The 19,739-nt window shown below is 33.2% G+C and overlaps 1 pseudogene; it reads right to left on the bottom strand.

The window, feature by feature from the left end:
- Nucleotides 1-8,615: 8,615 nt before the first annotated feature.
- LOC128238022 (putative nuclease HARBI1) overlaps nt 8,616-19,739 on the bottom strand; it is a 32,353-nt pseudogene continuing 21,229 nt past the window's right edge.

Raw genomic sequence — 19,739 nt, 5'->3', positions numbered from 1 at the left:
GCCTTTTCGAAGCCCCTAATAAACAGAAGTTATCAAAACAATCAATCTGTAAGAGTGCAGCTTTAAACGACTTTAAATGTTTTGATTGGGCTCAATTCTCACCTAGAATTGTATAGTTTTGCGGCACCTTAATGGTATGTTTTTTAACAACATTACATGTGCATATGTATGAATTTGTTTTCAAATTTGTAATTCAGATTGGAAGCTTTATTTTCTGTCTGGAATGTAGGAAAAGGCGTTTTACATACTGTTAGCACAGCCATGACAGAAACCATTATGAGGCGCTGGTCTGTTTGTAGGAAGAATTCAGCTATTGGTACGAGCAGCACCAGTTCCCGGCAATACATAAGCACTTTGTTTGTCATATATGGCATTTATGAGCAGTTATGAAGACCACTTACTATAGAGGTATGTCATAATCAAAATCTTGTTATATTTTTATTTTCTAAATTTAGCATCTGTTGAGAAGAAATTTATTTCAAGATTGAAGGCAACTATTGATTGATGCCCAAAAATATATTTCTAATTTTAGTGCATTATTATGTCTAACTTATTTGACTTAAATGATTAAAGCAAAATAAATGCAAATGGTTACGCTACATATACAAATGTCAGCATTATTTTGGCACTTTTTAAACCGGGGAAATTATAGCCACTTGTCTATTAATTAAAAAAACACATTTATAATGAATATTTTTTAATCTGTACACAAATCATATGACTTTTTGTCTTTATCATCAATGTCAAATGAGACATTTCCTAAATCCAATAAAAATAATTGAATATTGATGCAGAGCTAAGTTAGAATATAAATATGCATTTTTGCAGGTGTTAAAGTGAAATTTGCGCCAGTATCTTTTCTGTTGAGATAATGAGTTAGTGCCCTGCGATGAGGAGCCAACTCCTGATCTGACCTTGAATCATTTAAAGAAAAGCGTGAAAATAATCTTGAATAACTTGAATAATGTAATAAAATTTCTTTCGTTTGACATTCATTCAAGATTCAGCGAAAGAATGCATATTTTTTCATGGTTATTTTAATTTGAATATGAAGAAGGGAACATCAATAGTAGTGGTATGTATTTTCATGTTTATCGTCTAATCAAAACCTATGTACATGCCAAAACGAGCATCTGAAAATATGTGTAAGGTAATTAACATAATAAACAAAACATATTTAATCAATTTCAATTTATTATAATGTAATTGTATACCCTCAAAAAATGGTTGAATAGGCATATTTATTTGCCCTTGCCTGTATGTGCATGTGTGTCGTTCTGTACAATTTTGTGTTTCTTAAAACTCGAAGGCTATTTTACCTAGAGTCAAGAAATCTCGTTGGATTGTTATTTAAATGATAAAGGTTTGTAACTAGGGGTTTTTTCCTCGTGCAATAAGTAAAACAAGAGTTATTGCCCTTGAATTAGCAACTGTTTGATTTATTAGACTGTCAATCGAAACCTGAAAAATATATTTCCTCAAGTTATGAAACCTTTGGGAAATGCCAACGGGGTTATCAATTATGCAGCTTGGGTTTTGTTTGCTGCACTTAATTAAACCGGAGTTAAAGCCATTACTGGACTTACGTTGCTTAGCAATCCAAAACTTTATTATCTAAATGCATAAAACCTTAGGGCAATATTAATGGGGTATTCATTTTGCACTTGGCTTTTTTTTTGCTGCCTTTAATTTAACGAGTGTTATGGATCTTGATTAGCAAAAAATGGCATTTCTGGTTCAAATTCTAAAACTATAGTATATGACAAAGAGTCATGGAAGCTTGGGGTAATGTAAATGGGGTTATAAGTTGTACATCTGGAGTTTTGTTTGCCGCTGCAAAAAGAATAACAAGTTAAAGGCCCTTGCATGAGCCAAAAGTGAAATTTGGATTGTTCCACTAGATCACTCATAACTTCACCTTTTAGGAAGGTATTTAATGTTATTAAGTTGTGGAACTCATTATGTTGATGCAGATATATGAAGGAGGGACAAAATAATCGCCATTGCAGTGGTGACAAACAAACACATGTTTTGTTGAACATGTCTCTCTGTTAAGTAAGTTTACTTTTTGACGTTGGATTTTTTAGAATTGATAAATGCAAATATTTTTAAAGTGGAATGAATTGGCTGGAGTTTTTTAATCCCAGTTTGCAATGGACCAATTTTGAAGTTATATGTTATCCAAGTTATTAAAATGAAGAATGCCAAAATGCCTAGTATTCAGTAGTACAATAATTTGAGCAGTCTCAAAGTTGGTTATAAAATGTAGTTATGGTTCCATTACCAAGACATTTTCTTTTTATTTTAGCAAAACTATCCACAGTTGACTAACAAAATGCAGAGAGTTTATATTGCATTTCATGATAAGATTATAGTTATAAGACAAAATTAAATTTGCTGTCAGAAAATATATTGTGGACCTTATGTTTCTTTTTATTATCTAACCAACTTAATAAGTAATCTTGCATATTGCTGTAAAAGAGTGCTAAGATAATGGTTTTACATTTATTTTTGCAGTTGTAAAATAACTGAATTGCTTATGTTTCTTGTTATTATATACCTGACGGCAAGTAAATAATATGAAATTGACCAAATAATTTTCTTCAAGTTCTGTATAACCTTAATACCATTCTTTGCAATACTCACTAAAAATTAAAATAAATGTTGCAAGTTTAGGACATTATTTCTTTTTCTTTCTTTTATGACGCCACAACACCATGCAGATTTATTTTCACTTTTATAATCAAAGAAAGTGTAACTAGAAAATAAATTTTGTAGATAGGTTGAATCTGTTGATAGAAGTTCTGGAAGGCATATTCAGACTTGAAAGAGCATCATATTAAAGTAATGTTCATTCTGTCGGTTGAATCTTACGTGTAGTTTGTATTGTATTTGCATTTTAAAGACATTGGCTTCAACCGACCTTAACTAAATGAAGGCATGTAATCGCTTACTAAAACTGTTATAAGCAAATATTGAAGCATTTCAAACATAAAGAATATGCATTAAACTGATTTTAAGCTGTTCAAACTTAGGAAACTTGAATTAGGAATTTGGTAGGCCATTGGATACATGATTATGTAGGAACGATACATTTGTGCTTATTATAATCACATTTATCCTTTTTCATCTACTTTAAAGAGAGTTCATCAAATATATGAATTCGATTGATCACATTTCATTTGAAAGGACTTAGCGGTAGTGTTTGCTTGCTTCAGTTTCATCACCGACAGTCTTTAAGCGCTTTCAGCGCTTTGAATAAATTGATTAAATTTGGTGAGGATGTTAACGCCAGCCTTTTCAGAAATCTGCGCATGTCGATATTAATTAAATGTTCAAGCATATTCGCAACCCTATGGACGATTATGACAAGGAGGATGAGGTTGCCGGATATGATTGCGACTTTACAAACAAATAGATAGGCTAGTTAAAGCCCACACGGTTGCCGAATAAGTAAAAGCTTATGATGAGGTGACAGAATTGATCAGTACTGGTGATGAACAACAAAATAAGCTCCGTAGTACCGAAATGAGATGTTGATAAAGGCAGTAAAGGTGACCACTTTAGAAAATAATTTACAGTCATTACAAACGGGTGTTTTAGAAACAATAAAGCAGGAAAATACTGAAATAAAACGTTTAACCTTCCTGCTTGGGAACTCTGCATTAAATTTGAAGTATGAACTTGATGGCAAAGCAATTATAAGCGTTTAGACTAGAGGATATTCTTTGTGGTCAGCTGGAAAACCTCATGGTAAATTGTATCCAAAATTACTTAAATCCCGTAATCTTTATTGACGATTTGCAGCGGTTTTTGGTTAAAATTTAAAGAGATAGCAACTATGAGTTAGAATTTAAGCTTTTAACCACCACTGCCACTGTTTTAAATCTGGTATTTGATAATCCACAGAAAAGTGTATGTTAGTGGATTATCAAATACCAGATTTAAAACAGTGGCAGTGGTGGCTAAAAGCTTAAACATTTACTCTAACAGCACAAACACACGAGACAATACCCTTTCAGGATTACTTGAAGCTGGTAACTATTATTTGTACATTGAAAAGCCAACAATAAGGCTGTTGACATAACTGGTACAATAAAAGTATATTATCATTATAAATATAAATGAAACAAATCAAAGCCTTAAGGCACTAGAAACAGCCGGAAAACAAGCATTTAAAAAAGGAGCAAAAATGGCAGGTGATGGGAAAATATGTTGTAAATAAGGCGATGGAAAAAACTGGGGTCATAAACAAAGCAAACAAAGCAAGCAACACAATTAAAGCCAACAGGAGATATAATAATGAAATCATTATCTAAGAAAAAGAAACATTACACAAACCTAATGCAACAGACATGAAGAAAAGGTCAGCATTGATACAGCTGGAAACGAACTTGTCACAGTTTAAAAGAGTAAATGATATAATAAAATAATGACTTAAGAACTATATTCAATACATTTAATGGATTGGCAAAAGCAATCTTTAGCAAAAACATATAACCAAAAAGTCCAATGACTCTTAGATTAAAACATGAATAGTTGGCCGGAAACCTTCCATTTATGTTAACGGACACACACGTAAACAACATAAACAAATCAAAAACAAATAAAACTGATGTAGACTGTCCTTTTATTTTCCATGGTATTATTTAAAAATATCAAAGGTGCAAATAGTGCACCATCAAAGAATGGTGGACTTTTGGGGCTTTAGCAAGTCTTTTGGCAAGAACAGTACTTCCAATGGCAGCAAAGTTTGCTCCAATAATATTGTCTCCATACTCTACAAAGAGCTGGCACCATTTAACCCTCTCAAAATGAACATATTATAAGAAATCATTTTATAGAACATGGGAATGTTTAATAATTTATTACTTGATGGTGATTCTATTTTAACAGTTGAAAAAAGTCATATGTATCAATACCCAGGTACCTCACATATGGACGAAAATTAACTGACTTTGGTTGATAAGGTGGAATGATGATGATGATGATGATGATGATGATGATGATGATGATGATGATGATGATGATGATGATGATAATGATGATAATGATTCTGTGAATTCATCAAACCCGAAGCGGGTGAAGAGCGATTGTTTTCTTATAGTCAATATAAAGAAAAAAAATTGGTCAATACAATTGCCCTTTCACCCATTTGAATTCAATCACGAACTTTATCTCCATTGGACAATGGATAAATGCTCGAATATATACTTTTTTTTCATCCTTCCTTTATAGTTAGCCCATTATGGATAAACCAAATTTCTATGATAATTATAACATACTTTAAGTATGATGATCATTCATAATAAAAAATAACCCTGCTTTTAGGAAAAGGTGTGAAACAACTTATCAACCTGAATCACTTTAACATTATTTGCAACGGTGTTTAGACTTTTATTATGATTGATTTTGGATGTTTAAAATATTATGTTTTTACACAGGCAGCATCAAACAATTTAGGAGTCAATACACACTTTTAACTTAATTTCTTTTTTTATATATCACTCTAAATGCAATGGCACGTGTTTACCGAAATGAAAGGTATAAGGGTATGTTCAGAATACTATTAAGGTTAGGCCACATCAAATTAATAACTTGTTCATGGGATTTCCCGCACCTATTTCTTCACTTGCGCCCGCACCATCTTAAAAAAATGTTATATTTTTCTTACGAGCGCTAATTTGTTTAGTAGAATGTAGCCTTTTCCCCCGCGTTTTTCAATATTTACAGTTATCAAAGCACCGGCTCAATCATGCAGCCGCTCTAATTAGACTCAATGAACGATATAGACCCGGATACAAGCGTCTAGATGATCGAGACTAAATTGGCAACAGTTCACTTTCTAAATCTTGAAAATTAATACGTCAACAAATGACAATTCTTCCACCATTTAAAATTTGATTAAATTTTGCACAAATGTGTTTGTTTGAATTTGGCTCCCGCTAAAAGTAAACGTATATACACTGGACAAGAAGTGCTGAATTTTATCGTGAATGACAGTGATTATCCAAAGTGAATTTGGTTCGGACATGTTTGACGGGTATTCGGATGAACCTTACAGTGTAAAGACAGTTTCCAATCTGTCATCTATGCCTACTACACCTGTCCAGGTAAAAACTTCAGGTGTGTATTTTAACTTCTTTGCTGTTAATATAGCAAATATGATGTAGTTTTTGTATTATTTGTTTCCTTCAAAAATACATATATACATTTTATGATTTATGGATGTTTGATTTTATTTTGCTACAGATCTGAGTATAGTGTTTATTTAATTCATATGCAATGCATGTAAAGTAATAGAAAAATAAAGTTTGGTCAAGAAACGAGCACCACCTTTCTTGTGTTATCATCAAATTGTTTCAGTAATGCATACTACATTATACTACAATGAACATTTATGTATTATATTGCTTATTAAAATTTCAGATTCCTCCGACGCAGCGGATCATGAAATTCCTGTCCCCATGAGGCAACGACAGCATGCTTGGGTAGGAGACCTTGGTCACCAATGAGTCAATGTTCGTGGACAGTAGGATGACGCTAAAAATTAATCTGACTGACATTCATATGTGCTTCATGCAATCCCATGAGTGTTACCATTCACACTAAAAACATCAAACAAGCCAGATTGTGTATATTTTGTAATTATTTGTCAAAAAGGATAAAAAAAAATCGTGTCAGACTGTGTGATTGGAAAAAGGTATTAACCACACTTTGTGTTGCGAATAAATGTTTGTAGATTTTTTAGATGTCCATGTGTATATTTAAACTATATATGGAAGTCATTCAAGTGTTAAATATTTATGCTGATTGTTTGTTTTTTCTATTGCATATTCTTGTATTTTCTTGAAATATTGTTTTTCTTTATATGAAAATTGACACAATCAATATTTATATATATATATATATATATATATATATATATATATATATATATGTTTAAGTTTTCTTAATTACTTGTCTAAATTTGAACAAGATATCTAAAAAATAAGGAAAATCCGCTAGTTTAAAAAAGGAAAAGGCGTTAAATTCTGAAAAAGCCTAATATCAATCTGGCGCTGGCTGGAATTTTCTGTGACATATTTTCAGTTGAAATAATTTACAATACAGTGTAGTTTTTTTGTAAATTCTCTTCCAGAACTACCAAGGCCAATCATGTAGTCAATGCAAGAATGATAGCTGTAGTTTATATTTGATTGCAAATGCCTATATTCATTTTGTGAGTTATTTATCAAGTCACCTTGTTTAGTCATTTCCATGGCATGAGATATGACAATGTATTTTAATAGAGAATTATTTTTAACCATGTTTTCCTAAGGGAAAGTGGAAAACCTAGTAAATGGATTTGGATATGCCATTGGGCAGGCAGGTGGCTGTGACCATTGGTGTTTGTGTCCAGGCTTTAACTTAGCAATGCATAGGGTATTTTGAAAAAAAAACTTTTAAAAAAGGTTTAAAAAACTGGAAAACTGGTTTTAAGTTCTATTATTTATGAAATAGTTTTAAGAAATACATTTGCTTGATCTCAAATAGCATTTGTTTGATATCAAAACTAATATCTGTTTAGAATTATCTTTTAGTGTTATCATTCTTTCACTGGATGTTATCCTTTTACTATTTACAATATCATTGTTTAGTTAATAAGTGAATAAAAGTGAGTTAAATGACTATATATATTTGTTCGCTCTTCGCTCGCTCCTCTTTTTTGCAAAATGCAAAACAAATATTTTCATTATTATTTCGCTCGCTCGCCCCATTATTTTTTGGAAAAAATCCGATGAATAAGTTATCAATTTGGTGTGGCCTTAGGGCGGTGTTTTATTCATCCCAGATTATGCTGTAAAAGAAAAGAGAAAATCAACTTACTTTAGGCTTACCTATTTTTTTGTATATCTAGACCAGTGTTCCATTATATACTGATCGCTAATATTTGTGACGAGCCATTTGTTCGCAAGTGCTGTTTTGTTAGTATTTGGTCAAAAATGACTTTGAAACATCATTTTGGACCAAACAATGAAACATATTCCTGTTGAGTTAAGCTGTCATCTACAGCATCGATGTCCTAATGTCAAAAATGCCCTCGAGCATGGTCACATCACAATTTATTGTATAAATTAACATTTAATTTCCAAATTTCGAGCCACAGTTAAATTACACGAAGCCGTTATTTTAATACAACTTATTGAAATCAGTGCTAAACCGGTCGATATACAGTATTAACTCCACGCATCGGTAACTTCCCTGTACAAAAAAAACATTAAAAATTAAAATTGATTATATTTCATTTTCAAAAAAGCTTATACATCGGGGGTGAACAAAAAAGTCACGTGACCACAAATGCAAACGCTAGTAGTATTTTGGCTCGATTGATCGTCAATCCAGGTAAGTTTCTTCTCGATTATATTCGCGAGAGTTCGTTAAAGTGACATAGCGCAAAAAAGAATGAATTGTTTTGTCGTTAGATCGGTGTATTGGTCACCATTCATGTTTGCTCAACGTTATAAACACAGAACAAATATAATTATTAAATACAAAAACAAATATAAATGTTAAATACTGTATGCATGAAAGAACGAAATGAATAATTTTGCAATATATTATTTACAATCAAGCTATACACAACTGTTGGTACAGTTTATCCACCCTGACTCTTCACGTGCTTTGAGCATCACTGGGATCAGTTTCCGGCCATTATCCATGATCTCCCTCGGGAACTGCTCAGAGAAGTCGATTGAACCGCCATTGACTTGGCGGGCTGCCAGACGTACCCGCTCGCGATCCGAATAGAAGGCGAATTCGGCGACAATCGGCCGCGATTTTGCTGCGTTGAACGCGCCTATACGATGGGCGTGCTGGATCCATTTGAGTATTATGCAACGTTAAGTTTTTCCTTACTGGGTTTCAATACTGTATGCTCATAGTTTTCGTCTCTCTGTGGAACAGAAGGTTGTCTGCGACATTTGAAGTCTTGCATCTCTTTTGTTTTATCTTTTTTACCAGTGAATAAAGATGTTAATGTTGTCAGCCATTTCACCAGTGAATCTAGATCTTGGTGTTGTTTTGACAAATCCGAGACTGTTTTACTATCGAATTCCCGACTGATCTCTATGTCACGGATATTGCCCTCAAAGTCACTGATCTTGTGATCTATGCTGTCCATGCGGACAGTTAGGTTATTTACGCCAGATTGAATGGAATCTAGTTGAGCCAGTTTTTTTCCATTGTGTCCAGTTTATTCATAACATTGGCCAATAAATACCAATGGACACATTAAAAGGCATAGTTTGATATAACACATAGTTCGAGCTTGATTGATATATGCCTTAACCAGTATGATGCACCGACTGCATATTTCCTCCACTGGGTGCGATTGTCTCGGCCAACGCCTCTGCAATTGTTTGAACTGGTTTGGATTCTCGCTGTTTTACAGGTATTTGGAAATTGGCATCCCCTGGTAACGATTTGCCCTTTCTTCGCTTACTAGTCATTTAACACATTAAGATGTCACTCCAGAACCAGAATAAAAAGCGTGATAGATTTTGAAATGTAATTTTAACTGCAAAATTATTCCGTTTTACTGTTTAAACAAAGACTTTCTTTAAAGGGACATGGCTAAGGTCTAACAGACACTGATCGAGAGAAACACGATGTACAAGCAACACAGTCATGTTACGAAAAGTCGGACAAAAACACCATGCACAGGACAGTTTTAGTTATAGACAGCTATGAAAATAACTATGTTAGAGATAAACGTAAAGTTAGTTTCAGTCGATAAGGGTAGAATTACTCAGTTATAGACTGAACTTGGTGTTATCACTCGCTAAGACAAATAAATTTAGAAAGAAAAACAATAACTTAAACAACAGGAACAAGCCCAATATTCAAAAACCTTGAATGCCTAGTTTAAGGAATCTTTGGCATGATAATCCCCTGCTGTGCATATTTTGCTAATTGCACTGGTGTCACAGTAGGGGCCAATTTCCTGTTTATTGGCTTAGGGCCATTTAGGGGTCAGTATCATAATGAAAACTCCCAAACTGCACAGCAGGATACTAAGATTGGAGATCTGATAATAGGGATCAATGCAAGTAGATTAAAATCAATACACAGAGGTTGTGTACTATACCCCGAATGGGGGGTCACTTATAGAAGGCTTAAACTAGGCCTTTAAGTAGAAACCCTGTTTACTGGCACAAGGCTAGGGCCCAACAGACACTGAACAATATACACAACTCAAAACTTATAAACACCACAAACAGATCACACATGATTTAGAACAGCTTCATCAATAAATGATAAGATTACCGCTTTGCAATCGAACATGTGTTCACTGGAAAACCAGATAATGAGTACTTAATCTCTCATTTGCCCAACAGTAATTTATTTATAATTGCATACTCAAAAACCCAAGCCAAATCGGAGCCGTGTGCAGTCTTTTTATGAATGTATCATTGTGCGAACAAGGAGATCAAACGACATAAAAATGAAAAGAAAATACTGTTAATACATATGCTGTCAAATATTATTCGAGCAAACACGGCTTAAAGCCAAAACGAAATTATTTCTAGATCTTGCGAACAACGCGTTATATATAAGAAGCATGATTGTCGCACTGAAGACGGTTTTAAGAATTACGCAGTGTCAACAAGAAGACAATATGAGGACGCTAATGCTCAACTCTTTCGAGAAAGTTGAGGAATATTAACTGATTTTTTAACTGCAGCCAATATTAAATGTAATTGACTTTATTCAGGGAAGGAGAAAAAGAGCTGCATAAGAAGAATCCAATGCTCACATAAGTCGAACAATGAAATAAGTTTAATAAATGTGAGTCTTATAAGTGCGTAGTGTTGAGATTAACAAGATGTTCTTTCCTTTTTTTCATCAAAACCTAACAGAAAGATATCATGCAAAATACCGCCGCTATAACCTCGATTTAAATAAGTCAGGCAGTCAATCAGTCCATCTGAAGGAAGCGTTTTAAGTTTTCACAGTTGTTTTAGAACACCGCAATAGAAGTTGATGTTAATGCGTTATTTGGCTTTGTATTTAAAATTACTGTGAGATTTCATCGAAATTCCTCAGACAGTTTTGGAGAATTCGCGAAGACAAACTAATATCTCTGTGCACTTTAATAGGTCTATAACTGTTTGAACCATAGCCCAGGCAGAACATGCCGTCGTACATATAATGGTACTCATTACGTATCATTTTTGTCTAAGTTTAATCAAAATCCTTCCAGCAGTTTTGGTGATTTCGCGCAGACAAACTTCGTAACATCCATCAATGCATCCGGACAGACAGCTAAGTAGAACATCAAAATGTCTCCTACCTCTTAAGGAAGTGACATAATAAGATGTACACCAAAATGCAAAGGTGACACATAATATATACTCTTGACAAATACAAAATAAATAAAACATATCGTCGTCAATTACACTGCGAGGAACTTCTGCTGACATAATGTTGTATCATTGAATTGTAAATAAATTAAGACAATAATCTGACAGTATTTTTTTGTTTTGATATGACATTATAAAAATAAATTAATTAAATGTATTTCTTTATCACGAAATATTGTATTGGAGACGTAATTCAGGGTAAAACGAACAAAATATCATCAAGTTGTGTTAAAATTCAACCATATTAATATTACACAGTTTACATTTGCGATCCAAACGTTCAAGGGAATGCGAACATACTCGTAACGACCATAATGCAATTCTTTATTTATCATTCATGTTTACATCAATCTCAAAGTGTCCGTTGTCTTTTTGTTTGTAGCTATCTAACTCAGGTTGCGAATCAATGGTATCAGTCCATTGTTGTAGATACTGGCTTTCTTAATGATACAAAGCAAGGCTAGTGTCACTATACCAAACATAGCTAAAACCAAGGGAATCTCTTAAATTCTTTACAAATTAAGACCTACTATCCTTAACATTTAAATAAGGAAAACTAACGTAATTCACTTGTTCGTTGTAACAAATATAGTGGAAAACATCCTAGTTTACCCAGTATCGCTGCATTATCTGAGGTGAAGTTTATCTACCTGTTACAAGTCATATATTACCCAAACCTCACAACCATACATCAGAATAGGAGCAAAACAAGAGTCAAACAACAACAATTTGGTTTTAATAATAGTAAATTTAGTAAATGATAAAGACAATGCCATTTATTGTTAATACCACTCGAGAGTCACTTATAAGTAATGTTAATTTTCAACAACAAGTGTAGTATATGCGTTTAGGAAATATGAATGCATTTACTAACAATATACATCATGTATAACATATATAACAAGAATAAGAATATTTTCAGTGAGTCTGTAAAATGGCAGATGATAACATCTGCCATTTTACACAGATTAAAAAATATATTTCATCATTCATATTTCTCCAGTTTGTACATATCTTGATGACTGTAAAATATGATTTAAGTTCATGCTTTCGCTCATAGTAAAACATTAGACAAAAAAAGTAAAAAATGAAGTCAGTCAATTAGTTTGATGCATATTTGCATTAACTAACTGTTGATAAGCCAATGTATATTTAAGTCCAAATATAATAAGTGTTGTCTTCATAGCGAATAACTATTGGTATTGGGTTTTTATAGTGTTATCAGTCAATGTTTGCGTTGTATTTCATATGCATTTATGTATGACGAAAGAGAGCCTAATAAAGTTAGTATTATTATCATTGTTAGAATGACTTTTACCATTATTATTATTATTATTATTATTATTATTATTATTATTATTATTATTATTATTATTATTATTATTAACATTTGAAGAGGTAGCAGTAATAGTAGTAGCAGCAGCAAAGTAGAAGCAGCCTTGCAGTACGTAAAGAAACTTAAAAGCGTGTAGTACTTGGTGCACTGAATTTCAAACTCTTTTTTAAATTTTAGCCCACTCTCACGGCCAAATCAAGCAGGACTAGTATAAAATTTCAACAACTCATGTAAGAAATGACGTTGATAAAATGATGTTAAATTTGCATTTATTAAATAATTTTTAGGCACATAACAAAGAAAAAACTGGTTTCAGTTTAGGATCGTAATGAATTTCACCACCTAAAAAGAAACTCTATGATTTACACATGTGAAAGATAACATTGTTATTTCTTTATTGCTCAGACAATCATCTATAATCATATTGATATTTGTAAACACTCGTTGTCATATAACACACAATTGAAGCGAACCCGACACAATACCACACTCTCGTGTAACATTATTCCAAAGAAAGTGGTCAATATAATGTTGTTATAACTTCACAGTCATTGTAAATTGAGGAAGTGTAACCTAACAGATAATACACAAGATCCGTGGCAAATGCCAGTCAATGTCAAATGCTTTCCTGTGATTTGTAGTGATATATCAGTGAAATAAAAATTATTTCACTGTTTCACAACTATAAATGGTGACCGCTTCGAGTTTCCTTTAATGTTGTACGCTAGAAAAGTATTAAATCTAATATTGCTTCAATGTTTTCTCTTTAATAAAATCCAATTTCATCATTATTTTTCTGACAGAAAACTTGAACTGACCACAGAGCAAACATAAAAAACACAGACAATGATATGCATCCATATAAAGAAGATCTAGTGGAATTTGCCGTTCTCCATTTTAGAACAGCAACTATCTACGTGAATACGTATAAATATCGTATACAAACCCGGAAAAGGTGGTAAACGTCCGACATTTACAAGACTTTAACTTATTAGTCTATATAACGTGAGGACCTACAATTTGTATTTTTATGTAAAATGAAGAGTTATACATACGTGTTTTTAACAGTATAAAATAAACTACAGTTTTACCTATTAGTTTAACAAATTGTTAACGTAGTGTAGGTGATTGTGCACTGAAATTAATTATTGTATAATATAAGTCATTGATAATTTCAAAAGTCGAGGAGTATTGTTCTCGAAAAGACAATTTGCATTAGCTAAGACACATGTAGCAGAGCAAGCTCGTAAAGCAATCTTTAGTTTGTATTGGAAAATCAGGTGGACCTGTCACTTATTGTAATCGTACACACAGATTTCTTTAAAACATATTCTCCGAGATAAAAGAGGATTTACCCACTTAAATGACGATGGTACTCATTTCAAGTTGATGCATAATGTAAAAACGTTTTTTGATGATTGTGGGATTAGCTATGTATGGCATAATCAATAGTTCAATGGAACAAAACAATTGTTATAGAATGACTTTATCAAACACTGCTACCCTATATTAAAAGTGATAAGCGAAGTTATATAAGATCATATTGGATTATTTTAGAAATCCTCCAGGCTAATTAGCACAAACCTCAATTTTACTATAAATCATTATAAATTTGTATAAATATATTTATAGTTTTAGACCTGATCAGAAGATAGATGATATTGTTCTTTTTCTTTGTACTTACCTATTTATGGTGTGTCACATGAAATATATGTGCAAAGTGTACAATACACTTTGAAACAAAAGTATCTAGGTATATTGCAAACGTATAGTACACGTTATCAGTACACATTCAGTTAAAACAGAACAAGCGTATTTTTCGGGTTGGGGAAGGGGTATATCATAGAAGTATGTACATGCTGTTAGTATGTTTCATTAGAACAGAGTTTGGCGACACTTAACTGGGTAATATGATATTGATGTTTATGTTTGCACTGTTTGCAAATGAACTTACGATTTTAAAGGAATGATTGATCGTGGCGGAAAGTCCGCCCAAACTTAACCTTCCCATTTCAAATAAAGTGCATCTACAGCCAACACATCGAAGAAACCGACTACCATCATCAACGCTTTGGCATATAAATTTACCGTATCACATGGAACTTACTACTGAAGAGGTTGCACCCCCCCCCCCTCTCAAAATCTAGAAACACCCATACATGTTCAGTTTGCATTACTTCAACGGGCCAATTAAATTGCGCTAGCAACAACGCGTTATGACTAACAAAATCCTTTTATCAACTGGCGATGCATTTATTTTATTTCAACAAACACTATCAGGACAGGTTTCACTGTTTTTTGAGTTTGATTTAAAAATCATGTAAATTATTAACATAAATTTACAGCACTTGTTTTAAATAGGTCTACCTTTCAGAGCAAAGTTATACTTTTATAAGCTTTAAATTTCTTTGTTTAGACTTTCAAATTATTCAATGATGTTTTAATAAATGACTGACGACTTATTCCTTGACTAAATAACATCTTCAAAATAAACTTACAGGTCTACTGTGCTCTTTAGTGGATACTTATATATGCTAAAGACGGATCGTTGACTGAAATGTCCCAACCCCCTCAAGCAAAGTGTGTTCCCCAAAACCAAAGCAAGTTTCCCCATTGCAAAGTGGGTTTTCAAAAAAAGTTACACACAGCGAACTTTAAAGGGGCTTGAAACCAGTAGAGGGCCGATGATACCTCACTTTATATGGATAAAATAATAAGCGCAAAAATCGTGTTGCTGTCTCATCTGTTTCCCCGTTTAAAATAGCGCATAACGGATTCCCACTTTAAATCATATTTATTTTTAGTACATATATATATACGGACGCTATTTTTAAACTTACGGGGATTTACGTGGTAGACAACCGTTGTAAATTTCAAATTGGAAAATGCGCAAAAATTGCGAAAGATGCATGTGTCGTAAGAGATACGTATGACACATCAGTATGTAAGATTCAATGCGGTGTACACAAAGATGTCAGTTTTATGTAAGTTTTTGACAATTTTCTTTTTTTCTTGCAATTGTATCCTCTTGTGTCTAGCCCCTTTAATGTTAAGCAAAAACCAACTTTAAAACTATTTAACAAACACTGCGGTTAATCATGTGGCCATCTGAAAAAGGCGGAACGAAATATAAGTCGGGTTTTTTCATATAAAAATTATAACTCGAATATATTGACCTATTCATAATATTATAACGTCATGAATTTCAATATTCAATGTTGTGTATGATGCTGCCGGTACAAGGAAAGCAGCAATTTATCGCCGCCCTATTTCCTTCACAAACAAGTTGATTTAAATTACTTAAAGAAAATCCATATTTAAATAGCACACAATAAAATCTTAGTGTTTGTCTTTAAAATCGCCCAAGTATTTACCTTCACTCTTAGAAAATTGATGAAAAGCGCCACCTAGCTAGTGTCTGCACTTGTCTCTTGTGTTTTTCATGCCGAACAAGGGGCACAACTCGACAAAAATTAAATCCAGAGTTACGGGCTCTACTACATGTGCACATTGTAAATAGTAATATGTGAACACATACTAATGAGATTCATAGTTTAAATGATTCTTAAGTCATAGAAAGTGTTTCAATTGTTTTTCTAAACTATGTGGGAGCATATAACTTAACAATGATAAAGGCCAGATTTTAGGGCCTTGCTACAATTATATATATTGTTTTTAAGTTATGGGTCAAGATTTTACACGACGACGACGACATCGGTATCAAGGCTATGACAATCTTCAAAAAAGCAACAGACGAAAGGCCAAACATTTAGTTCTGTAGCTAAATGAGTAGTATGTGTTTTTTCTATGGGTAGTTAATAAGATCTAATTCCTTAAAAGCTGTACAAATTTAACGTTTTGACAGCTTTTTTCCTCTTGGAACGAGCCAATGTTTTTGCAAACCAGTAATATGAGACTGCTGACAAAATACAACAGATCGAAGGTTTTCATATTTATGTTATTCATTTTTCTTAAACCTTTAGTATAACTTTTAGCCATAGAACATTATTTTTTGAAAGGTAATATAAAAACTGCGAGCTGATCTTTTGTCAGCAGTCTTAAATGACTGTTTTTCATATAGTTACGCAAAAATTAGCTCATTCTAAGACAAAAGAGTTAAAAGGAAATTGTGGAAACGTTTAATCTGTGAGAGTGCAGCTTTAACAAGAATGTACATTCCACTCCTGGCTCGAGTATATATACTATTCAGAGGAATGTTATATAAGTAAAGTCTGAAATTTGAAAGGCTAACCTACCGTCGATATCTAAATATCGTGGTTAGTCCCTGGAAACGCACAGAAGCTACTAGCTGATCCTGATCGTTGACTATAATACGTCTGACATTCGACTGTTCACACGTTTGACAAAAGATATGACCTATCCCAGAGTCCTTGAAGTATTATTGAGTATCACAGTTATTTAAACGCTTTAAGTAGATACAATATCATAATCCCATGTTCTTTGTGAAATGACGACATCCCTAAAAATAACTTTTGCGCATTATATGTAAGAATTCCAATAGTGATGTAAGTGTGGGATCACGTGATAGGCACGGGGTTTACAAACTGACTGTCAGGGGGTAAACACAACCGTAAGCAACGTTTTTATTTGCGTAATTATTAAAAATAATTCCTTATAATAAGGAAACATATAAATTCCCACTAACCTTTAAAAATGCGTTACTTTCTGTTTCCAACCAATCGCAATATTTCGAAACAGGTTTTATTATTATTTTGAAGTGAACTTTTTTATGTCGGCATAAAATTATATACAAGAGTCCAATAGTCTGAAATAAGTTTTTTAATGCTTCTCTTATGTTTCCTAAATGTTTAGTACTCGCTGTTATTTATAAGCTCTGGCCACTTATACATGTATTTCCAATGAACTGTTTAGGGGGGGGGGACCATAGGGGGAGACATCTGCTTTTGATTACAAAAACAACCATACCGTAGATATGGGCGGTGTAGGATCAATAACGAAAGAAACGCTTTAAAATATAAACTTATCTATCGGCGGTCAATCATTTCATCGATATATCAGCACGTTGAACGTTTAGTTCTATTCAATCGGACCATAATCGAAAGCAAACTTATATGACTGGTTAAAGATGGTATAATCATATTGAAAAAACGCAAAATTCACAGGCAAAAAACCTGAAGTAACATATCTGTTTTCTATATATAAGACATGTACTATATAAATGTATGATATGTTTGCAAATGTTAGGCTTAGTTTGGTGCATCATTCTCTTTTTTATGGAATATATATGGCCAATTTAACTGATCTGATTGTATGTCTATGAAATTTATGCATGAAAATAAAATTATCTAAACTGTATTAATGCTGTAACGGTCCGCTGTAGGCGGCGGATGTGCGTTAAACGTATAACATTCCGTTATAGACTGAAGTACGTTCATAGTACGTATGGTTGGTTATTTGCAAATTAGCAAAGCCCGGGCTCTGTGTGGATAGAGACTTTAGTGTATATAAAGACCAGTCGAGCATGCTTTTCTAAGAAGGGATCTGTTGGCCTTGTTAGGCTCGCACGTTACAAATGGTAGCAGCGGTGGGATATTGACAATTGCCGAACCGGAGTTGCCTTGCCCATGTGTTTCCCAGTCCAAGACTCGGGACAAATCTTCTAGGAGGGGAAAGTAATGAAACGGTCCGCTGTAGGCGGCGGATGTGCATTCAAAGTATAACATTCAGTTATAGACGGAAGTAAGTTCATAGCACGTATGGTTGGTAATATGCAAATAAGTAAAGCCCGGGCTCTGTGAGGATAGATAATTTAGTGTATATAAAGACCAGCGGACCCCTTCAGGGTCGAGCATGCTTTTTTCTGAAAGGATCTGTTGGCCTTGTTAGGCTCGCACGTTACAATGCTGTTTTGGTCTAAATTGATGTAACACTAAGTTGATACATCCAAAAATCGCTGTTTCAATGCATTATTGGATTTTTTGGAAAATTCTAAATATAAAACTTGGTCACAAACACATTTTTCTTATATTGAATGCACATCATGGCAAAGCTAAGATACGTTACGACAGAAACATATACGTTACAATCGTTAAATGCCATCAACGTTAATTCGAAAATACTGGTATCATTAAATAAATCTTATTAATCTCCTAAGCAACATTGGCATATACATATCGTTTGAAAATAAATATCACAATGAAACTAAACATTGGCGGCAATGTTGTGGAATGTCTTATTTTTTGTTCCAAATGGTAAATCTGTCTATATTGGAATGAAATTTCACTCTAAAAGAATGAAACATTAAAATTGACAAGGAAAACATCGGTTCATACTAAAATCTGCGTACTACATGTAAATATATAACATTAAGCTTTTCACGAAACAACTTTGTAAAGTATCTGTTCTGTAACGTACCTATTCAATAACGAATTTGTTGTACCTAGGTACCTGTCCTAACGAATCTGTTCTGTAAATTATCTGTTCTGTAATGTATCTGTTCTGTAACAAATCCGTTTTTCAATCTATATGTTTGACATTTATCATTTTTGGTTAATATTAGCCAATTTAGCACAGCTTTTAGCTTGAATCGGGTTTAACCTATTCGCTTTAGTTGCTGTCATGCATGTTAGTGCAATCAACATATCGTGTGAAGCCTGGTGTAAATTGCTATAAAATGGACTATAAATCTGCTTCATATAAAATATAAAGGCTCTCTTCCAACACTTAAACCAGTGTAACGTATCTATTGCAAACTATGCAAAACCACTGTTATGTAGCTTATAATTTGCTGAAATATTTGAGATATGATTTTTGGACGTGCAAAATGCTAAATTCTGGATCTGTTTATATAAGGGCCATTTTTGGAATATATCTACGGAGGGATGCCCTCGATTGTAGATGCGCGCACAGCACTGTCGTCCATGTGATTTCAATTTAAAAACAAGGCGTACACTGTGCTCCTATAGGCATTTGTATCATTCCAGTGTATCGATATCTTTTCTCAAGTACGGGTCCCA

This window comes from Mya arenaria, chromosome 6, assembly GCF_026914265.1.
Source record: "Mya arenaria isolate MELC-2E11 chromosome 6, ASM2691426v1".
Classification (NCBI taxonomy): Eukaryota; Metazoa; Mollusca; class Bivalvia; order Myida; family Myidae; genus Mya; species Mya arenaria.
The sequence above is the reverse complement of the archived record's forward strand: the minus strand, read 5'-3'. Positions and strand labels throughout refer to the sequence as shown.